A 19,709-nucleotide genomic window follows, 5' to 3' on the forward strand; every position below is an offset into this window, starting at 1 on the left:
AAAGCTTTTGCTGCTGGAACCTATACAGGAATAGCCAAGATATTTGAAAATTGAGAAGAAAGTAAGACCCCACCCCTGGGCTGCGAGGTGAGGCACTACAGGTGCATGATGGTGTTTACCCTGAAGAACAGGGTTACCTTATTGGATGACTGTGGGAATAGTGAATTTTCTTTGCCATTGGACTGTCACCAAGGGTATTCCACATGGCCAAGGTTAACTTATGGAATACCCTTGATCATGATGACATGTAAGTCCCATTTTACAAAGAAGTGGTTACAAACCGGAGGCCCTACGGGAGAAAAATGAATGAGAAACCATTATAAGGATACTGAGGGAAGAGGGTTGGAACCAATGGACAATGGAAACAAGCCTGTGCCGAAATCAGGAGGTAGAATAGGATATTAGAAAAAGGAGCAAAAGTCAAGCCCCCACCCCTGGGCTGCAAGGTAAGGCACTACAGGTGCATGATGGTGTTTACCCTGAAGCACAGGGTTACCTCATTGGATGACTGTGGGAATAGTGAATTTTCTGTGCTATAGGGCTGGCTCAAGGATCATCACACATGGGGCAGAGAGCCATGTGGAATACCCCTGAGTACTGTTGGTATATCAAACCCATATAACACAGAAGTGGTTACAAACCGGGGGCCCTACGGGAGAAAAATGAATGAGAACCCATTATAACGATACTGAGGGAAGAGAGTTGGGAACCGATGGACAGTGGAAGCAAGCCTGTGCAGAAATCAAGAATGAGAAACAGCTATTAGAGAAAGGAGCAAAAGTCAAGACCCCACCCCTGGGCTGCGAGGTGAGGCACTACTGGTGCATGATGATGTTTACCCTGAAGTACAGGGTTACCTTATTGGATGACTGTGGGAATAGCGAATTTTCTGTGCTATAGGGCTGGCTCAAGGATCATCACACATGGGGCAGAGAACCATGTGGAATACCCCTGAGTACTGTTGGTACGTCAAACCCATATAACAAAGAAGTGGTTACAAACCGGGGGCCCTACAGGTGGAGAATGAATGAGAAACCATCACAGACTGAGGGTAAGGTGTTGGAAGCCTGTAAACAAAGTAAGAAAGCTTTTGCTGCTGGAACCTATACAAGGAATAGCCAAGATATTTGAAAATTGAGAAGAAAGCAAGACCCCACCCCTGGGCTGTGAGGTGAGGCACTACTGGTGCATGATGATGTTTACCCTGAAGTACAGGGTTACCTTATTGGATGACTGTGGGAATAGCGAATTTTCTGTGCTATAGGGCTGGCTCAAGGATCATCACACATGGGGCAGAGAACCATGTGGAATACCCCTGAGTACTGTTGGTACGTCAAACCCATATAACAAAGAAGTGGTTACAAACCGGGGGCCCTACAGGTGGAGAATGAATGAGAAACCTTCACAGACTGAGGGTAAGGTGTTGGAAGCCTGTAAACAAAGTAAGAAAGCTTTTGCTGCTGGAACCTATACAAGGAATAGCCAAGATATTTGAAATTTGAGAAGAAAGCAAGACCCCACCCCTGGGCTGCGAGGTGAGGCACTACAGGTGCATGATGGTGTTTACCCTGAAGTACAGGGTTGCCTTATTGGATGACTGTGGGAATAGTGAATTTTCTGTGCTATAGGGCTGGCTCAAGGATCATCACACATGGGGCAGAGAACCATGTGGAATACTCCTGAGTACTGTTGGTACGTCAAACCCAGATAACACAGAAGTGGTTACAAACCGGAGGCCCTACTGGAGAAAAATGAATGAGAACCCATTATAATGATACTGAGGGAAGAGGTTGGGAACCAATGGACAGTGGAAGCAAGCCTGTGCAGACATCAAGAGGTAGAACAGGATATTAGAAAAAGGAGCAAAAGTCAAGACCCCACCCCTGGGCTGCGAGGTGAGGCACTACAGGTGTATGATGGTGTTTACCCTGAAGCACAGGGTTACCTCATTGTTTGACTGTGGGAATAGTGAATTTTCTGTGCTATAGGGCTGGCTCAAGGATCATCCCACATGGGGCAGAGAACCATGTGGAATACCCCTGAGTACTGTTGGTACGTCAAACCCATATAACACAGAAGTGGTTACAAACCGGGGGCCCTACAGGTGGAGAATGAATGAGAAACCATCACAGACTGAGGGTAAGGTGTTGGAAGCCTGTAAACAAAGTAAGAAAGCTTTTGCTGCTGGAACCTATACAAGGAATAGCCAAGATATTTGAAATTTGAGAAGAAAGCAAGACCCCACCCCTGGGCTGCGAGGTGAGGCACTACAGGTGTATGATGGTGTTTACCCTGAAGCACAGGGTTACCTTATTGTTTGACTGTGGGAATAGTGAATTTTCTGTGCTATAGGGCTGGCTCAAGGATCATCACACATGGGGCAGAGAACCATGTGGAATACCCCTGAGTACTGTTGGTATGTCAAACCCATATAACATGGAAGTGGTTACAAACCGGGGGCCCTAAGGGAGAAAAATGTATGAGAAACCATTATAAGGATACTGAGGGCAGAGGGTGTGAGGCCCATGGACAGTGGAAGCAAGCCTGTGCAGACATGAAGAATTAGAAAAGCTATTAGAGAAAGGAGCAAAAGTCAAGACCCCACCCCTGGGCTGCGAGGTGAGGCACTACAGGTGCATGATGGTGTTTACCCTGAAGTACAGGGTTACCTTATTGGATGACTGTGGGAATAGTGAATTTTCTGTGCTATAGGGCTGGCTCAAGGATCATCACACATGGGGCAGAGAACCATGTGGAATACTCCTGAGTACTGTTGGTACGTCAAACCCATATAACACAGAAGTGGTTACAAACCGGGGGCCCTACGGAGAAAAATGAATGAGAACCCATTATAATGATACTGAGGGAAGAGGGTTGGGAACCAATGGACAGTGGAAGCAAGCCTGTGCAGACATCAAGAGGTAGAACAGGATATTAGAAAAAGGAGCAAAATTCAAGACCCCACCCCTGGGCTGCGAGGTGAGGCACTACAGGTGCATTATGGTACTTACCCTGAAACACAGGGTTAACTTATTCTATGACTGTGGAATAGTAAATTTTCTGTGCTATAGGGCTGGCTCAAGGATCATTACACATGGGGCAGAGAACCATGTGGAATACCCCTGAGTACTGTTGGTATGTCAAACCCATATAACAAAGAAGTGGTTACAAACCGGGGGCCCTACAGGTGGAGAATGAATGAGAAACCTTCACAGACTGAGGGTAAGGTGTTGGAAGCCTGTAAACAAAGTAAGAAAGCTTTTGCTGCTGGAAACTATACAAGGAATAGCCAAGATATTTGAAATTTGAGAAGAAAGCAAGACCCCACCCCTGGGCTGCGAGGTGAGGCACTACAGGTGTATGATGGTGTTTACCCTGAAGTGCAGGGTTACCTTATTGGATGACTGTGGGAATAGTGAATTTTCTGTGCTATAGGGCTGGCTCAAGGATCATCACACATGGGGCAGAGAACCATGTGGAATACTCCTGAGTACTGTTGGTACGTCAAACCCATATAACACAGAAGTGGTTACAAACCGGGGGCCCTACGGGAGAAAAATGAATGAGAACCCATTATAACGATACTGAGGGAAGAGGGTTGGGAACCAATGGACAGTGGAAGCAAGCCTGTGCAGAAATCAAGAATGAGAAACAGCTATTAGAGAAAGGAGCAAAAGTCAAGACCCCACCCCTGGGCTGCGAGGTGAGGCACTACAGGTGCATGATGGTACTTACCCTGAAACACAGGGTTACCTTATTGGATGACTGTGGGAATAGCGAATTTTCTGTGCTACAGGGCCGGCCCAAGGATCATCACACATGGGGCAGAGAACCATGTGGAATACCCCTGAGTACTGTTGGTATGTCAAACCCATATAACAAAGAAGTGGTTACAAACCGGGGGCCCTACAGGTGGAGAATGAATGAGAAACCTTCACAGACTGAGGGTAAGGTGTTGGAAGCCTGTAAACAAAGTAAGAAAGCTTTTGCTGCTGGAATCTATACAGGGAATAGCCAAGATATTTGAAAATTGAGAAGAAAGTAAGACCCCACCCCTGGGCTGCGAGGTGAGGCACTACAGGTGCATGATGGTGTTTACCCTGAAGAACAGGGTTACCTTATTGGATGACTGTGGGAATAGTGAATTTTCTTTGCCATTGGACTGTCACCAAGGGTATTCCACATGGCCAAGGTTAACTTATGGAATTCCCCTTGATCATGATGACATGTAAGTCCCATTTTACAAAGAAGTGGTTACAAACCGGAGGCCCTACGGGAGAAAAATGAATGAGAAACCATTATAAGGATACTGAGGGAAGAGGGTTGGGAACCAATGGACAATGGAAACAAGCCTGTGCCGAAATCAGGAGGTAGAATAGGATATTAGAAAAAGGAGCAAAAGTCAAGCCCCCACCCCTGGGCTGCAAGGTGAGGCACTACAGGTGCATGATGGTGTTTACCCTGAAGCACAGGGTTACCTCATTGTTTGACTGTGGGAATAGTGAATTTTCTGTGCTATAGGGCTGGCTCAAGGATCATCACACATGGGGCAGAGAGCCATGTGGAATACCCCTGAGTACTGTTGGTATATCAAACCCATATAACACAGAAGTGGTTACAAACCGGGGGCCCTACGGGAGAAAAATGAATGAGAACCCATTATAACGATACTGAGGGAAGAGAGTTGGGAACCGATGGACAGTGGAAGCAAGCCTGTGCAGAAATCAAGAATGAGAAACAGCTATTAGAGAAAGGAGCAAAAGTCAAGACCCCACCCCTGGGCTGCGAGGTGAGGCACTACTGGTGCATGATGATGTTTACCCTGAAGTACAGGGTTACCTTATTGGATGACTGTGGGAATAGCGAATTTTCTGTGCTATAGGGCTGGCTCAAGGATCATCACACATGGGCCAGAGAACCATGGGGAATACCCCTGAGTACTGTTGGTACGTCAAACCCATATAACAAAGAAGTGGTTACAAACCGGGGGCCCTACAGGTGGAGAATGAATGAGAAACCATCACAGACTGAGGGTAAGGTGTTGGAAGCCTGTAAACAAAGTAAGAAAGCTTTTGCTGCTGGAACCTATACAAGGAATAGCCAAGATATTTGAAATTTGAGAAGAAAGCAAGACCCCACCCCTGGGCTGCGAGGTGAGGCACTACAGGTGTATGATGGTGTTTACCCTGAAGCACAGGGTTACCTTATTGTTTGACTGTGGGAATAGTGAATTTTCTGTGCTATAGGGCTGGCTCAAGGATCATCACACATGGGGCAGAGAACCATGTGGAATACCCCTGAGTACTGTTGGTATGTCAAACCCATATAACATGGAAGTGGTTACAAACCGGGGGCCCTACGGGAGAAAAATGTATGAGAAACCATTATAAGGATACTGAGGGAAGAGGGTGTGAGGCCCATGGACAGTGGAAGCAAGCCTGTGCAGACATGAAGAATTAGAAAAGGCTATTAGAGAAAGGAGCAAAAGTCAAGACCCCACCGAGGGGCTGCGAGGTGAGGCACTACAGGTGCATGATGGTGTTTACCCTGAAGTACAGGGTTACCTTATTGGATGACTGTGGGAATAGTGAATTTTCTGTGCTATAGGGCTGGCTCAAGGATCATCACACATGGGGCAGAGAACCATGTGGAATACTCCTGAGTACTGTTGGTACGTCAAACCCATATAACACAGAAGTGGTTACAAACCGGGGGCCCTACTGGAGAAAAATGAATGAGAACCCATTATAATGATACTGAGGGAAGAGGGTTGGGAACCAATGGACAGTGGAAGCAAGCCTGTGCAGACATCAAGAGGTAGAACAGGATATTAGAAAAAGGAGCAAAATTCAAGACCCCACCCCTGGGCTGTGAGGTGAGGCACTACAGGTGCATTATGGTACTTACCCTGAAACACAGGGTTAACTTATTGGATGACTGTGGAATAATAAATTTTCTGTGCTATAGGGCTGGCTCAAGGATCATTACACATGGGGCAGAGAACCATGTGGAATACCCCTGAGTACTGTTGGTATGTCAAACCCATATAACAAAGAAGTGGTTACAAACCGGGGGCCCTACAGGTGGAGAATGAATGAGAAACCTTCACAGACTGAGGGTAAGGTGTTGGAAGCCTGTAAACAAAGTAAGAAAGCTTTTGCTGCTGGAAACTATACAAGGAATAGCCAAGATATTTGAAATTTGAGAAGAAAGCAAGACCCCACCCCTGGGCTGCGAGGTGAGGCACTACAGGTGTATGATGGTGTTTACCCTGAAGTGCAGGGTTACCTTATTGGATGACTGTGGGAATAGTGAATTTTCTGTGCTATAGGGCTGGCTCAAGGATCATCACACATGGGGCAGAGAACCATGTGGAATACTCCTGAGTACTGTTGGTACGTCAAACCCATATAACACAGAAGTGGTTACAAACCGGGGGCCCTACGGGAGAAAAATGAATGAGAACCCATTATAACGATACTGAGGGAAGAGGGTTGGGAACCAATGGACAGTGGAAGCAAGCCTGTGCAGAAATCAAGAATGAGAAACAGCTATTAGAGAAAGGAGCAAAAGTCAAGACCCCACCCCTGGGCTGCGAGGTGAGGCACTACAGGTGCATGATGGTACTTACCCTGAAACACAGGGTTACCTTATTGGATGACTGTGGGAATAGCGAATTTTCTGTGCTACAGGGCCGGCCCAAGGATCATCACACATGGGGCAGAGAACCATGTGGAATACCCCTGAGTACTGTTGGTATATCAAACCCATATAACAAGAAGTGGTTACAAACCGGGGGCCCTACAGGTGGAGAATGAATGAGAAACCTTCACAGACTGAGGGTAAGGTGTTGGAAGCCTGTAAACAAAGTAAGAAAGCTTTTGCTGCTGGAATCTATACAGGGAATAGCCAAGATATTTGAAAATTGAGAAGAAAGTAAGACCCCACCCCTGGGCTGCGAGGTGAGGCACTACAGGTGCATGATGGTGTTTACCCTGAAGAACAGGGTTACCTTATTGGATGACTGTGGGAATAGTGAATTTTCTTTGCCATTGGACTGTCACCAAGGGTATTCCACATGGCCAAGGTTAACTTATGGAATTCCCCTTGATCATGATGACATGTAAGTCCCATTTTACAAAGAAGTGGTTACAAACCGGGGGCCCTACGGGAGAAAAATGAATGAGAACCCATTATAAGGATACTGAGGGAAGAGGGTTGGGAACCAGTGGACAGTGGAGGCAAGCCTGTGCCGAAATCAGGAGGTAGAATAGGATATTAGAAAAAGGAGCAAAAGTCAAGACCCCACCCCTGGGCTGCGAGGTGAGGCACTACAGGTGCATGATGGTGTTTACCCTGAAGCACAGGGTTACCTCATTGTTTGACTGTGGGAATAGTGAATTTTCTGTGCTATAGGGCTGGCTCAAGGATCATCACACATGGGGCAGAGAGCCATGTGGAATACCCCTGAGTACTGTTGGTATATCAAACCCATATAACACAGAAGTGGTTACAAACCGGGGGCCCTACAGGAGAAAAATGAATGAGAACCCATTATAACGATACTGAGGGAAGAGAGTTGGGAACCGATGGACAGTGGAAGCAAGCCTGTGCAGAAATCAAGAATGAGAAACAGCTATTAGAGAAAGGAGCAAAAGTCAAGACCCCACCCCTGGGCTGCGAGGTGAGGCACTACAGGTGCATGATGATGTTTACCCTGAAGTACAGGGTTACCTTATTGGATGACTGTGGGAATAGCGAATTTTCTGTGCTATAGGGCTGGCTCAAGGATCATCACACATGGGGCAGAGAACCATGGGGAATACCCCTGAGTACTGTTGGTACGTCAAACCCATATAACAAAGAAGTGGTTACAAACCGGGGGCCCTACAGGTGGAGAATGAATGAGAAACCATCACAGACTGAGGGTAAGGTGTTGGAAGCCTGTAAACAAAGTAAGAAAGCTTTTGCTGCTGGAACCTATACAAGGAATAGCCAAGATATTTGAAAATTGAGAAGAAAGCAAGACCCCACCCCTGGGCTGCGAGGTGAGGCACTACAGGTGTATGATGGTGTTTACCCTGAAGCACAGGGTTACCTTATTGTTTGACTGTGGGAATAGTGAATTTTCTATGCTATAGGGCTGGCTCAAGGATCATCACACATGGGGCAGAGAAACATGTGGAATACTCCTGAGTACTGTTGGTACGTCAAACCCATATAACACAGAAGTGGTTACAAACCGGGGGCCCTACGGGAGAAAAATGAATGAGAACCCATTATAACGATACTGAGGGAAGAGGGTTGGGAACCAATGGACAGTGGAAGCAAGCCTGTGCAGAAATCAAGAATGAGAAACAGCTATTAGAGAAAGGAGCAAAAGTCAAGACCCCACCCCTGGGCTGTGAGGTGAGGCACTACTGGTGCATGATGATGTTTTCCCTGAAGTACAGGGTTACCTTATTGGATGACTGTGGGAATAGCGAATTTTCTGTGCTATAGGGCTGGCTCAAGGATCATCACACATGGGGCAGAGAACCATGGGGAATACCCCTGAGTACTGTTGGTACGTCAAACCCATATAACAAAGAAGTGGTTACAAACCGGGGGCCCTACAGGTGGAGAATGAATGAGAAACCTTCACAGACTGAGGGTAAGGTGTTGGAAGCCTGTAAACAAAGTAAGAAAGCTTTTGCTGCTGGAACCTATACAAGGAATAGCCAAGATATTTGAAATTTGAGAAGAAAGCAAGACCCCACCCCTGGGCTGCGAGGTGAGGCACTACAGGTGCATGATGGTGTTTACCCTGAAGTACAGGGTTACCTTATTGGATGACTGTGGGAATAGTGAATTTCCTGTGCTATAGGGCTGGCTCAAGGATCATCACACATGGGGCAGAGAACCATGTGGAATACTCCTGAGTACTGTTGGTACGTCAAACCCATATAACACAGAAGTGGTTACAAACCGGAGGCCCTACTGGAGAAAAATGAATGAGAACCCATTATAATGATACTGAGGGAAGAGGGTTGGGAACCAATGGACAGTGGAAGCAAGCCTGTGCAGACATCAAGAGGTAGAACAGGATATTAGAGAAAGGAGCAAAAGTCAAGACCCCACCCCTGGGCTGCGAGGTGAGGCACTACAGGTGCATGATGGTACTTACCCTGAAACACAGGGTTACCTTATTGGATGACTGTGGGAATAGCGAATTTTCTGTGCTACAGGGCCGGCCCAAGGATCATCACACATGGGGCAGAGAACCATGTGGAATACCCCTGAGTACTGTTGGTATGTCAAACCCATATAACAAAGAAGTGGTTACAAACCGGGGGCCCTACAGGTGGAGAATGAATGAGAAACCTTCACAGACTGAGGGTAAGGTGTTGGAAGCCTGTAAACAAAGTAAGAAAGCTTTTGCTGCTGGAATCTATACAGGGAATAGCCAAGATATTTGAAAATTGAGAAGAAAGTAAGACCCCACCCCTGGGCTGCGAGGTGAGGCACTACAGGTGCATGATGGTGTTTACCCTGAAGAACAGGGTTACCTTATTGGATGACTGTGGGAATAGTGAATTTTCTTTGCCATTGGACTGTCACCAAGGGTATTCCACATGGCCAAGGTTAACTTATGGAATTCCCCTTGATCATGATGACATGTAAGTCCCATTTTACAAAGAAGTGGTTACAAACCGGAGGCCCTACGGGAGAAAAATGAATGAGAAACCATTATAAGGATACTGAGGGAAGAGGGTTGGGAACCAATGGACAATGGAAACAAGCCTGTGCCGAAATCAGGAGGTAGAATAGGATATTAGAAAAAGGAGCAAAAGTCAAGCCCCCACCCCTGGGCTGCGAGGTGAGGCACTACAGGTGCATGATGGTGTTTACCCTGAAGCACAGGGTTACCTCATTGTTTGACTGTGGGAATAGTGAATTTTCTGTGCTATAGGGCTGGCTCAAGGATCATCACACATGGGGCAGAGAGCCATGTGGAATACCCCTGAGTACTGTTGGTATATCAAACCCATATAACACAGAAGTGGTTACAAACGGGGGCCCTACGGGAGAAAAATGAATGAGAACCCATTATAACGATACTGAGGGAAGAGAGTTGGGAACCGATGGACAGTGGAAGCAAGCCTGTGCAGAAATCAAGAATGAGAAACAGCTATTAGAGAAAGGAGCAAAAGTCAAGACCCCACCCCTGGGCTGCGAGGTGAGGCACTACTGGTGCATGATGATGTTTACCCTGAAGTACAGGGTTACCTTATTGGATGACTGTGGGAATAGCGAATTTTCTGTGCTATAGGGCTGGCTCAAGGATCATCACACATGGGCCAGAGAACCATGTGGAATACCCCTGAGTACTGTTGGTACGTCAAACCCATATAACAAAGAAGTGGTTACAAACCGGGGGCCCTACAGGTGGAGAATGAATGAGAAACCATCACAGACTGAGGGTAAGGTGTTGGAAGCCTGTAAACAAAGTAAGAAAGCTTTTGCTGCTGGAACCTATACAAGGAATAGCCAAGATATTTGAAAATTGAGAAGAAAGCAAGACCCCACCCCTGGGCTGCGAGGTGAGGCACTACAGGTGTATGATGGTGTTTACCCTGAAGCACAGGGTTACCTTATTGTTTGACTGTGGGAATAGTGAATTTTCTATGCTATAGGGCTGGCTCAAGGATCATCACACATGGGGCAGAGAAACATGTGGAATACTCCTGAGTACTGTTGGTACGTCAAACCCATATAACACAGAAGTGGTTACAAACCGGGGGCCCTACGGGAGAAAAATGTATGAGAAACCATTATAAGGATACTGAGGGCAGAGGGTGTGAGGCCCATGGACAGTGGAAGCAAGCCTGTGCAGACATCAAGAATTAGAAATGGCTATTAGAGAAAGGAGCAAAAGTCAAGACCCCACCCCTGGGCTGCGAGGTGAGGCACTACAGGTGCATGATGGTGTTTACCCTGAAGTACAGGGTTACCTTATTGGATGACTGTGGGAATAGTGAATTTTCTGTGCTATAGGGCTGGCTCAAGGATCATCACACATGGGGCAGAGAACCATGTGGAATACCCCTGAGTACTGTTGGTACGTCAAACCCATATAGCACAGAAGTGGTTACAAACCGGGGGCCCTACGGGAGAAAAATGAATGAAAACCCATTATAACGATACTGAGGGAAGAGGGTTGGGAACCAATGGACAGTGGAAGCAAACCTGTGCAGAAATCAAGAATTAGAAAAGGCTATTAGAGAAAGGAGCAAAAGTCAAGACCCCACCCCTGGGCTGCGAGGTGAGGCACTACAGGTGCATGATGGTACTTACCCTGAAACACAGGGTTACCTTATTGGATGACTGTGGGAATAGCGAATTTTCTGTGCTACAGGGCCGGCCCAAGGATCATCACACATGGGGCAGAGAACCATGTGGAATACCCCTGAGTACTGTTGGTATATCAAACCCATATACCACAGAAGTGGTTACAAACCGGGGGCCCTACAGGTGGAGAATGAATGAGAACCCTTCACAGACTCTGAGGGTAAGGTGTTGGAAGCCTGTAACCAAAGTAAGAAAGCTTTTGCTGCTGGAACCTATACAGGGAATAGCCAAGATATTTGAAAATTGAGAAGAAAGCAAGACCCCACCCCTGGGCTGCGAGGTGAGGCACTACAGGTGTATGATGGTGTTTACCCTGAAGAACAGGGTTACCTTATTGGATAACTGTGGGAATAGTGAATTTTCTTTGCCATTGGACTGTCACCAAGAGTATTCCACATGGCCAAGGTAAACTTATGGAATTCCCCTTGATCATGATGACATGTAAGTCCCATTTTACAAAGAAGTGGTTACAAACCGGGGGCCCTACGGGAGAAAAATGAATGAGAACCCATTATAACGATACTGAGGGAAGAGGGTTGGGAACCAATGGACAGTGGAAGCAAGCCTGTGCAGAAATCAAGAATGAGAAACAGCTATTAGAGAAAGGAGCAAAAGTCAAGACCCCACCCCTGGGCTGTGAGGTGAGGCACTACTGGTGCATGATGATGTTTACCCTGAAGTACAGGGTTACCTTATTGGCTGACTGTGGGAATAGCGAATTTTCTGTGCTATAGGGCTGGCTCAAGGATCATCACACATGGGGCAGAGAACCATGTGGAATACCCCTGAGTACTGTTGGTACGTCAAACCCATATAACACAGAAGTGGTTACAAACCGGGGGCCCTACAGGTGGAGAATGAATGAGAAACCATCACAGACTGAGGGTAAGGTGTTGGAAGCCTGTAAACAAAGTAAGAAAGCTTTTGCTGCTGGAATATACAAGGAATAGACAAGATATTTGAAAATTGAGAAGAAAGCAAGACCCCACCCCTGGGCTGCGAGGTGAGGCACTACAGGTGTATGATGGTGTTTACCCTGAAGCACAGGGTTACCTTATTGTTTGACTGTGGGAATAGTGAATTTTCTGTGCTATAGGGCTGGCTCAAGGATCATCACACATGGGGCAGAGAAACATGTGGAATACCCCTGAGTACTGTTGGTACGTCAAACCCATATAACACAGAAGTGGTTACAAACCGGGGGCCCTACGGGAGAAAAATGTATGAGAAACCATTATAAGGATACTGAGGGCAGAGGGTGTGAGGCCCATGGACAGTGGAAGCAAGCCTGTGCAGACATCAAGAATTAGAAAAGGCTATTAGAGAAAGGAGCAAAAGTCAAGACCCCACCGAGGGGCTGCGAGGTGAGGCACTACAGATGCATGATGGTGTTTACCCTGAAGTACAGGGTTACCTTATTGGATGACTGTGGGAATAGTGAATTTTCTGTGCTATAGGGCTGGCTCAAGGATCATCACACATGGGGCAGAGAACCATGTGGAATACTCCTGAGTACTGTTGGTACGTCAAACCCATATAACACAGAAGTGGTTACAAACCGGGGGCCCTACTGGAGAAAAATGAATGAGAACCCATTATAATGATACTGAGGGAAGAGGGTTGGGAACCAATGGACAGTGGAAGCAAGCCTGTGCAGACATCAAGAGGTAGAACAGGATATTAGAGAAAGGAGCAAAAGTCAAGACCCCACCCCTGGGCTGCGAGGTGAGGCACTACAGGTGCATGATGATGTTTACCCTGAAGTACAGGGTTACCTTATTGGATGACTGTGGGAATAGCGAATTTTCTGTGCTACAGGGCCGGCCCAAGGATCATCACACATGGGGCAGAGAACCATGTGGAATACCCCTGAGTACTGTTGGTATGTCAAACCCATATAACAAAGAAGTGGTTACAAACCGGGGGCCCTACAGGTGGAGAATGAATGAGAAACCTTCACAGACTGAGGGTAAGGTGTTGGAAGCCTGTAAACAAAGTAAGAAAGCTTTTGCTGCTGGAATCTATACAGGGAATAGCCAAGATATTTGAAAATTGAGAAGAAAGTAAGACCCCACCCCTGGGCTGCGAGGTGAGGCACTACAGGTGCATGATGGTGTTTACCCTGAAGAACAGGGTTACCTTATTGGATGACTGTGGGAATAGTGAATTTTCTTTGCCATTGGACTGTCACCAAGGGTATTCCACATGGCCAAGGTTAACTTATGGAATTCCCCTTGATCATGATGACATGTAAGTCCCATTTTACAAAGAAGTGGTTACAAACCGGGGGCCCTACGGGAGAAAAATGAATGAGAAACCATTATAAGGATACTGAGGGAAGAGGGTTGGGAACCAATGGACAGTGGAAGCAAGCCTGTGCCGAAATCAGGAGGTAGAATAGGATATTAGAAAAAGGAGCAAAAGTCAAGCCCCCACCCCTGGGCTGCAAGGTGAGGCACTACAGGTGCATGATGGTGTTTACCCTGAAGCACAGGGTTACCTCATTGTTTGACTGTGGGAATAGTGAATTTTCTGTGCTATAGGGCTGGCTCAAGGATCATCACACATGGGGCAGAGAGCCATGTGGAATACCCCTGAGTACTGTTGGTATATCAAACCCATATAACACAGAAGTGGTTACAAACCGGGGGCCCTACGGGAGAAAAATGAATGAGAACCCATTATAACGATACTGAGGGAAGAGAGTTGGGAACCGATGGACAGTGGAAGCAAGCCTGTGCAGAAATCAAGAATGAGAAACAGCTATTAGAGAAAGGAGCAAAAGTCAAGACCCCACCCCTGGGCTGCGAGGTGAGGCACTACTGGTGCATGATGATGTTTACCCTGAAGTACAGGGTTACCTTATTGGATGACTGTGGGAATAGCGAATTTTCTGTGCTATAGGGCTGGCTCAAGGATCATCACACATGGGGCAGAGAACCATGGGGAATACCCCTGAGTACTGTTGGTACGTCAAACCCATATAACAAAGAAGTGGTTACAAACCGGGGGCCCTACAGGTGGAGAATGAATGAGAAACCATCACAGACTGAGGGTAAGGTGTTGGAAGCCTGTAAACAAAGTAAGAAAGCTTTTGCTGCTGGAACCTATACAAGGAATAGCCAAGATATTTGAAATTTGAGAAGAAAGCAAGACCCCACCCCTGGGCTGCAAGGTGAGGCACTACAGGTGCATGATGGTGTTTACCCTGAAGTACAGGGTTACCTTATTGGATGACTGTGGGAATAGTGAATTTTCTGTGCTATAGGGCCGGCCCAAGGATCATCACACATGGGGCAGAGAACCATGTGGAATACCCCTGAGTACTGTTGGTACGTCAAACCCATATAACACAGAAGTGGTTACAAACCGGGGGCCCTACGGGAGAAAAATGTATGAGAAACCATTATAAGGATACTGAGGGCAGAGGGTGTGAGGCCCATGGACAGTGGAAGCAAGCCTGTGCAGACATCAAGAATTAGAAAAGGCTATTAGAGAAAGGAGCAAAAGTCAAGACCCCACCCCTGGGCTGCGAGGTGAGGCACTACAGGTGCATGATGGTACTTACCCTGAAACACAGGGTTACCTTATTGGATGACTGTGGGAATAGCGAATTTTCTGTGCTACAGGGCCGGCCCAAGGATCATCACACATGGGGCAGAGAACCATGTGGAATACCCCTGAGTACTGTTGGTATATCAAACCCATATAACACAGAAGTGGTTACAAACCGGGGGCCCTACAGGTGGAGAATGAATGAGAACCCTTCACAGACTCTGAGGGTAAGGTGTTGGAAGCCTGTAACCAAAGTAAGAAAGCTTTTGCTGCTGGAACCTATACAGGGAATAGCCAAGATATTTGAAAATTGAGAAGAAAGCAAGACCCCACCCCTGGGCTGCGAGGTGAGGCACTACAGGTGTATGATGGTGTTTACCCTGAAGAACAGGGTTACCTTATTGGATGACTGTGGGAATAGTGAATTTTCTTTGCCATTGGAAGAGTATTCCACATGGCCAAGGTAAACTTATGGAATTCCCCTTGATCATGATGACATGTAAGTCCCATTTTACAAAGAAGTGGTTACAAACCGGGGGCCCTACGGGAGAAAAATGAATGAGAACCCATTATAACGATACTGAGGGAAGAGGGTTGGGAACCAATGGACAGTGGAAGCAAGCCTGTGCAGAAATCAAGAATGAGAAACAGCTATTAGAGAAAGGAGCAAAAGTCAAGACCCCACCGAGGGGCTGCGAGGTGAGGCACTACAGGTGCATGATGGTGTTTACTCTGAAGTACAGGGTTACCTTATTGGATGACTGTGGGAATAGTGAATTTTCTGTGCTATAGGGCTGGCTCAAGGATCATCACACATGGGGCAGAGAACCATGTGGAATACTCCTGAGTACTGTTGGTACGTCAAACCCATATAACACAGAAGTGGTTACAAACCGGGGGCCCTACTGGAGAAAAATGAATGAGAACCCATTATAATGATACTGAGGGAAGAGGGTTGGGAACCAATGGACAGTGGAAGCAAGCCTGTGCAGACATCAAGAGGTAGAACAGGATATTAGAGAAAGGAGCAAAAGTCAAGACCCCACCCCTGGGCTGCGAGGTGAGGCACTACAGGTGCATGATGGTACTTACCCTGAAACACAGGGTTACCTTATTGGATGACTGTGGAATAGTAAATTTTCTGTGCTATAGGGCTGGCTCAAGGATCATTACACATGGGGCAGAGAACCATGTGGAATACCCCTGAGTACTGTTGGTATGTCAAACCCATATAACAAAGAAGTGGTTACAAACCGGGGGCCCTACAGGTGGAGAATGAATGAGAAACCATCACAGACTGAGGGTAAGGTGTTGGAAGCCTGTAAACAAAGTAAGAAAGCTTTTGCTGCTGGAAACTATACAAGGAATAGCCAAGATATTTGAAATTTGAGAAGAAAGCAAGACCCCACCCCTGGGCTGCGAGGTGAGGCACTACAGGTGTATGATGGTGTTTACCCTGAAGTACAGGGTTACCTTATTGGATGACTGTGGGAATAGTGAATTTTCTGTGCTATAGGGCTGGCTCAAGGATCATCACACATGGGGCAGAGAACCATGTGGAATACCCCTGAGTACTGTTGGTACGTCAAACCCATATAACAAAGAAGTGGTTACAAACCGGGGGCCCTACGGGAGAAAAATGAATGAGAACCCATTATAATGATACTGAGAGAAGAGGGTTGGGAACCAATGGACAGTGGAAGCAAGCCTGTGCAGAAATCAAGAATGAGAAACAGCTATTAGAGAAAGGAGCAAAAGTCAAGACCCCACCCCTGGGCTGTGAGGTGAGGCACTACTGGTGCATGATGATGTTTACCCTGAAGTACAGGGTTACCTTATTGGATGACTGTGGGAATAGCGAATTTTCTGTGCTATAGGGCTGGCTCAAGGATCATCACACATGGGGCAGAGAACCATGTGGAATACCCCTGAGTACTGTTGGTATGTCAAACCCATATAACAAAGAAGTGGTTACAAACCGGGGGCCCTACAGGTGGAGAATGAATGAGAAACCTTCACAGACTGAGGGTAAGGTGTTGGAAGCCTGTAAACAAAGTAAGAAAGCTTTTGCTGCTGGAAACTATACAAGGAATAGCCAAGATATTTGAAATTTGAGAAGAAAGCAAGACCCCACCCCTGGGCTGCGAGGTGAGGCACTACAGGTGTATGATGGTGTTTACCCTGAAGTACAGGGTTACCTTATTGGATGACTGTGGGAATAGTGAATTTTCTGTGCTATAGGGCTGGCTCAAGGATCATCACACATGGGGCAGAGAACCATGTGGAATACTCCTGAGTACTGTTGGTACGTCAAACCCATATAACACAGAAGTGGTTACAAACGGGGGCCCTACTGGAGAAAAATGAATGAGAACCCATTATAATGATACTGAGGGAAGAGGGTTGGGAACCAATGGACAGTGGAAGCAAGCCTGTGCAGACATCAAGAGGTAGAACAGGATATTAGAGAAAGGAGCAAAAGTCAAGACCCCACCCCTGGGCTGCGAGGTGAGGCACTACTGGTGCATGATGATGTTTACCCTGAAGTACAGGGTTACCTTATTGGATGACTGTGGGAATAGCGAATTTTCTGTGCTACAGGGCCGGCCCAAGGATCATCACACATGGGGCAGAGAACCATGTGGAATACCCCTGAGTACTGTTGGTACGTCAAACCCATATAACAAAGAAGTGGTTACAAACCGGGGGCCCTACAGGTGGAGAATGAATGAGAAACCTTCACAGACTGAGGGTAAGGTGTTGGAAGCCTGTAAACAAAGTAAGAAAGCTTTTGCTGCTGGAATCTATACAGGGAATAGCCAAGATATTTGAAAATTGAGAAGAAAGTAAGACCCCACCCCTGGGCTGCGAGGTGAGGCACTACAGGTGCATGATGGTGTTTACCCTGAAGAACAGGGTTACCTTATTGGATGACTGTGGGAATAGTGAATTTTCTTTGCCATTGGACTGTCACCAAGGGTATTCCACATGGCCAAGGTTAACTTATGGAATTCCCCTTGATCATGATGACATGTAAGTCCCATTTTACAAAGAAGTGGTTACAAACCGGAGGCCCTACGGGAGAAAAATGAATGAGAACCATTATAAGGATACTGAGGGAAGAGGGTTGGGAACCAATGGACAATGGAAACAAGCCTGTGCCGAAATCAGGAGGTAGAATAGGATATTAGAAAAAGGAGCAAAAGTCAAGCCCCCACCCCTGGGCTGCAAGGTGAGGCACTACAGGTGCATGATGGTGTTTACCCTGAAGCACAGGGTTACCTCATTGTTTGACTGTGGGAATAGTGAATTTTCTGTGCTATAGGGCTGGCTCAAGGATCATCACACATGGGGCAGAGAGCCATGTGGAATACCCCTGAGTACTGTTGGTATATCAAACCCATATAACACAGAAGTGGTTACAAACCGGGGGCCCTACGGGAGAAAAATGAATGAGAACCCATTATAACGATACTGAGGGAAGAGGGTTGGGAACCAATGGACAGTGGAAGCAAGCCTGTGCAGAAATCAAGAATGAGAAACAGCTATTAGAGAAAGGAGCAAAAGTCAAGACCCCACCCCTGGGCTGCGAGGTGAGGCACTACTGGTGCATGATGATGTTTACCCTGAAGTACAGGGTTACCTTATTGGATGACTGTGGGAATAGCGAATTTTCTGTGCTATAGGGCTGGCTCAAGGATCATCACACATGGGGCAGAGAACCATGGGGAATACCCCTGAGTACTGTTGGTACGTCAAACCCATATAACAAAGAAGTGGTTACAAACCGGGGGCCCTACAGGTGGAGAATGAATGAGAAACCATCACAGACTGAGGGTAAGGTGTTGGAAGCCTGTAAACAAAGTAAGAAAGCTTTTGCTGCTGGAACCTATACAAGGAATAGCCAAGATATTTGAAAATTGAGAAGAAAGCAAGACCCCACCCCTGGGCTGCGAGGTGAGGCACTACAGGTGTATGATGGTGTTTACCCTGAAGCACAGGGTTACCTTATTGTTTGACTGTGGGAATAGTGAATTTTCTATGCTATAGGGCTGGCTCAAGGATCATCACACATGGGGCAGAGAAACATGTGGAATACCCCTGAGTACTGTTGGTACGTCAAACCCATATAACACAGAAGTGGTTACAAACCGGGGGCCCTACGGGAGAAAAATGAATGAGAACCCATTATAACGATACTGAGGGAAGAGGTTGGGAACCAATGGACAGTGGAAGCAAGCCTGTGCAGAAATCAAGAATGAGAAACAGCTATTAGAGAAAGGAGCAAAAGTCAAGACCCCACCCCTGGGCTGTGAGGTGAGGCACTACTGGTGCATGATGATGTTTACCCTGAAGTACAGGGTTACCTTATTGGATGACTGTGGGAATAGCGAATTTTCTGTGCTATAGGGCTGGCTCAAGGATCATCACACATGGGGCAGAGAACCATGTGGAATACCCCTGAGTACTGTTGGTACGTCAAACCCATATAACAAAGAAGTGGTTACAAACCGGGGGCCCTACAGGTGGAGAATGAATGAGAAACCATCACAGACTGAGGGTAAGGTGTTGGAAGCCTGTAAACAAAGTAAGAAAGCTTTTGCTGCTGGAACCTATACAAGGAATAGCCAAGATATTTGAAATTTAGAAGAAAGCAAGACCCCACCCCTGGGCTGCGAGGTGAGGCACTACAGGTGCATGATGGTGTTTACCCTGAAGTACAGGGTTACCTTATTGGATGACTGTGGGAATAGCGAATTTTC

General features: G+C 46.8%; 2 long non-coding RNA genes across 3 annotated transcripts in view; one reads left to right on the forward strand and one right to left on the reverse strand.

Moving 5' to 3' along the window:
• Positions 1-2,807, forward strand: part of LOC127550658 (uncharacterized) — a 31,705-nt gene extending 28,898 nt beyond the window's left edge. The window contains exons 4-5 of the long non-coding RNA XR_007950906.1: positions 1,790-2,259; positions 2,620-2,807. This is a non-coding gene — a long non-coding RNA (uncharacterized LOC127550658). The remainder of the gene's footprint in view (positions 1-1,789; positions 2,260-2,619) is intronic.
• Positions 1-19,151, reverse strand: part of LOC127550657 (uncharacterized) — a 31,264-nt gene extending 12,113 nt beyond the window's left edge. The window contains exons 1-4 of one of the 2 annotated variants that reach the window (XR_007950904.1): positions 18,836-19,151; positions 16,781-17,026; positions 10,516-10,994; positions 5,515-6,170 (exon numbers count right to left, since the gene is read on the reverse strand). This is a non-coding gene — a long non-coding RNA (uncharacterized LOC127550657). Of the gene's footprint in view, positions 1-5,514; positions 6,171-10,515; positions 10,995-16,780; positions 17,027-18,835 lie in introns of those variants that run through there. The other variant, XR_007950905.1, reaches the window with a different exon arrangement.
• Between the last annotated feature and the right edge of the window lie 558 nt (positions 19,152-19,709).

This window comes from Antechinus flavipes, chromosome 2 (assembly GCF_016432865.1).
Source record: "Antechinus flavipes isolate AdamAnt ecotype Samford, QLD, Australia chromosome 2, AdamAnt_v2, whole genome shotgun sequence".
In the NCBI taxonomy this organism is placed as follows: domain Eukaryota; kingdom Metazoa; phylum Chordata; class Mammalia; order Dasyuromorphia; family Dasyuridae; genus Antechinus; species Antechinus flavipes.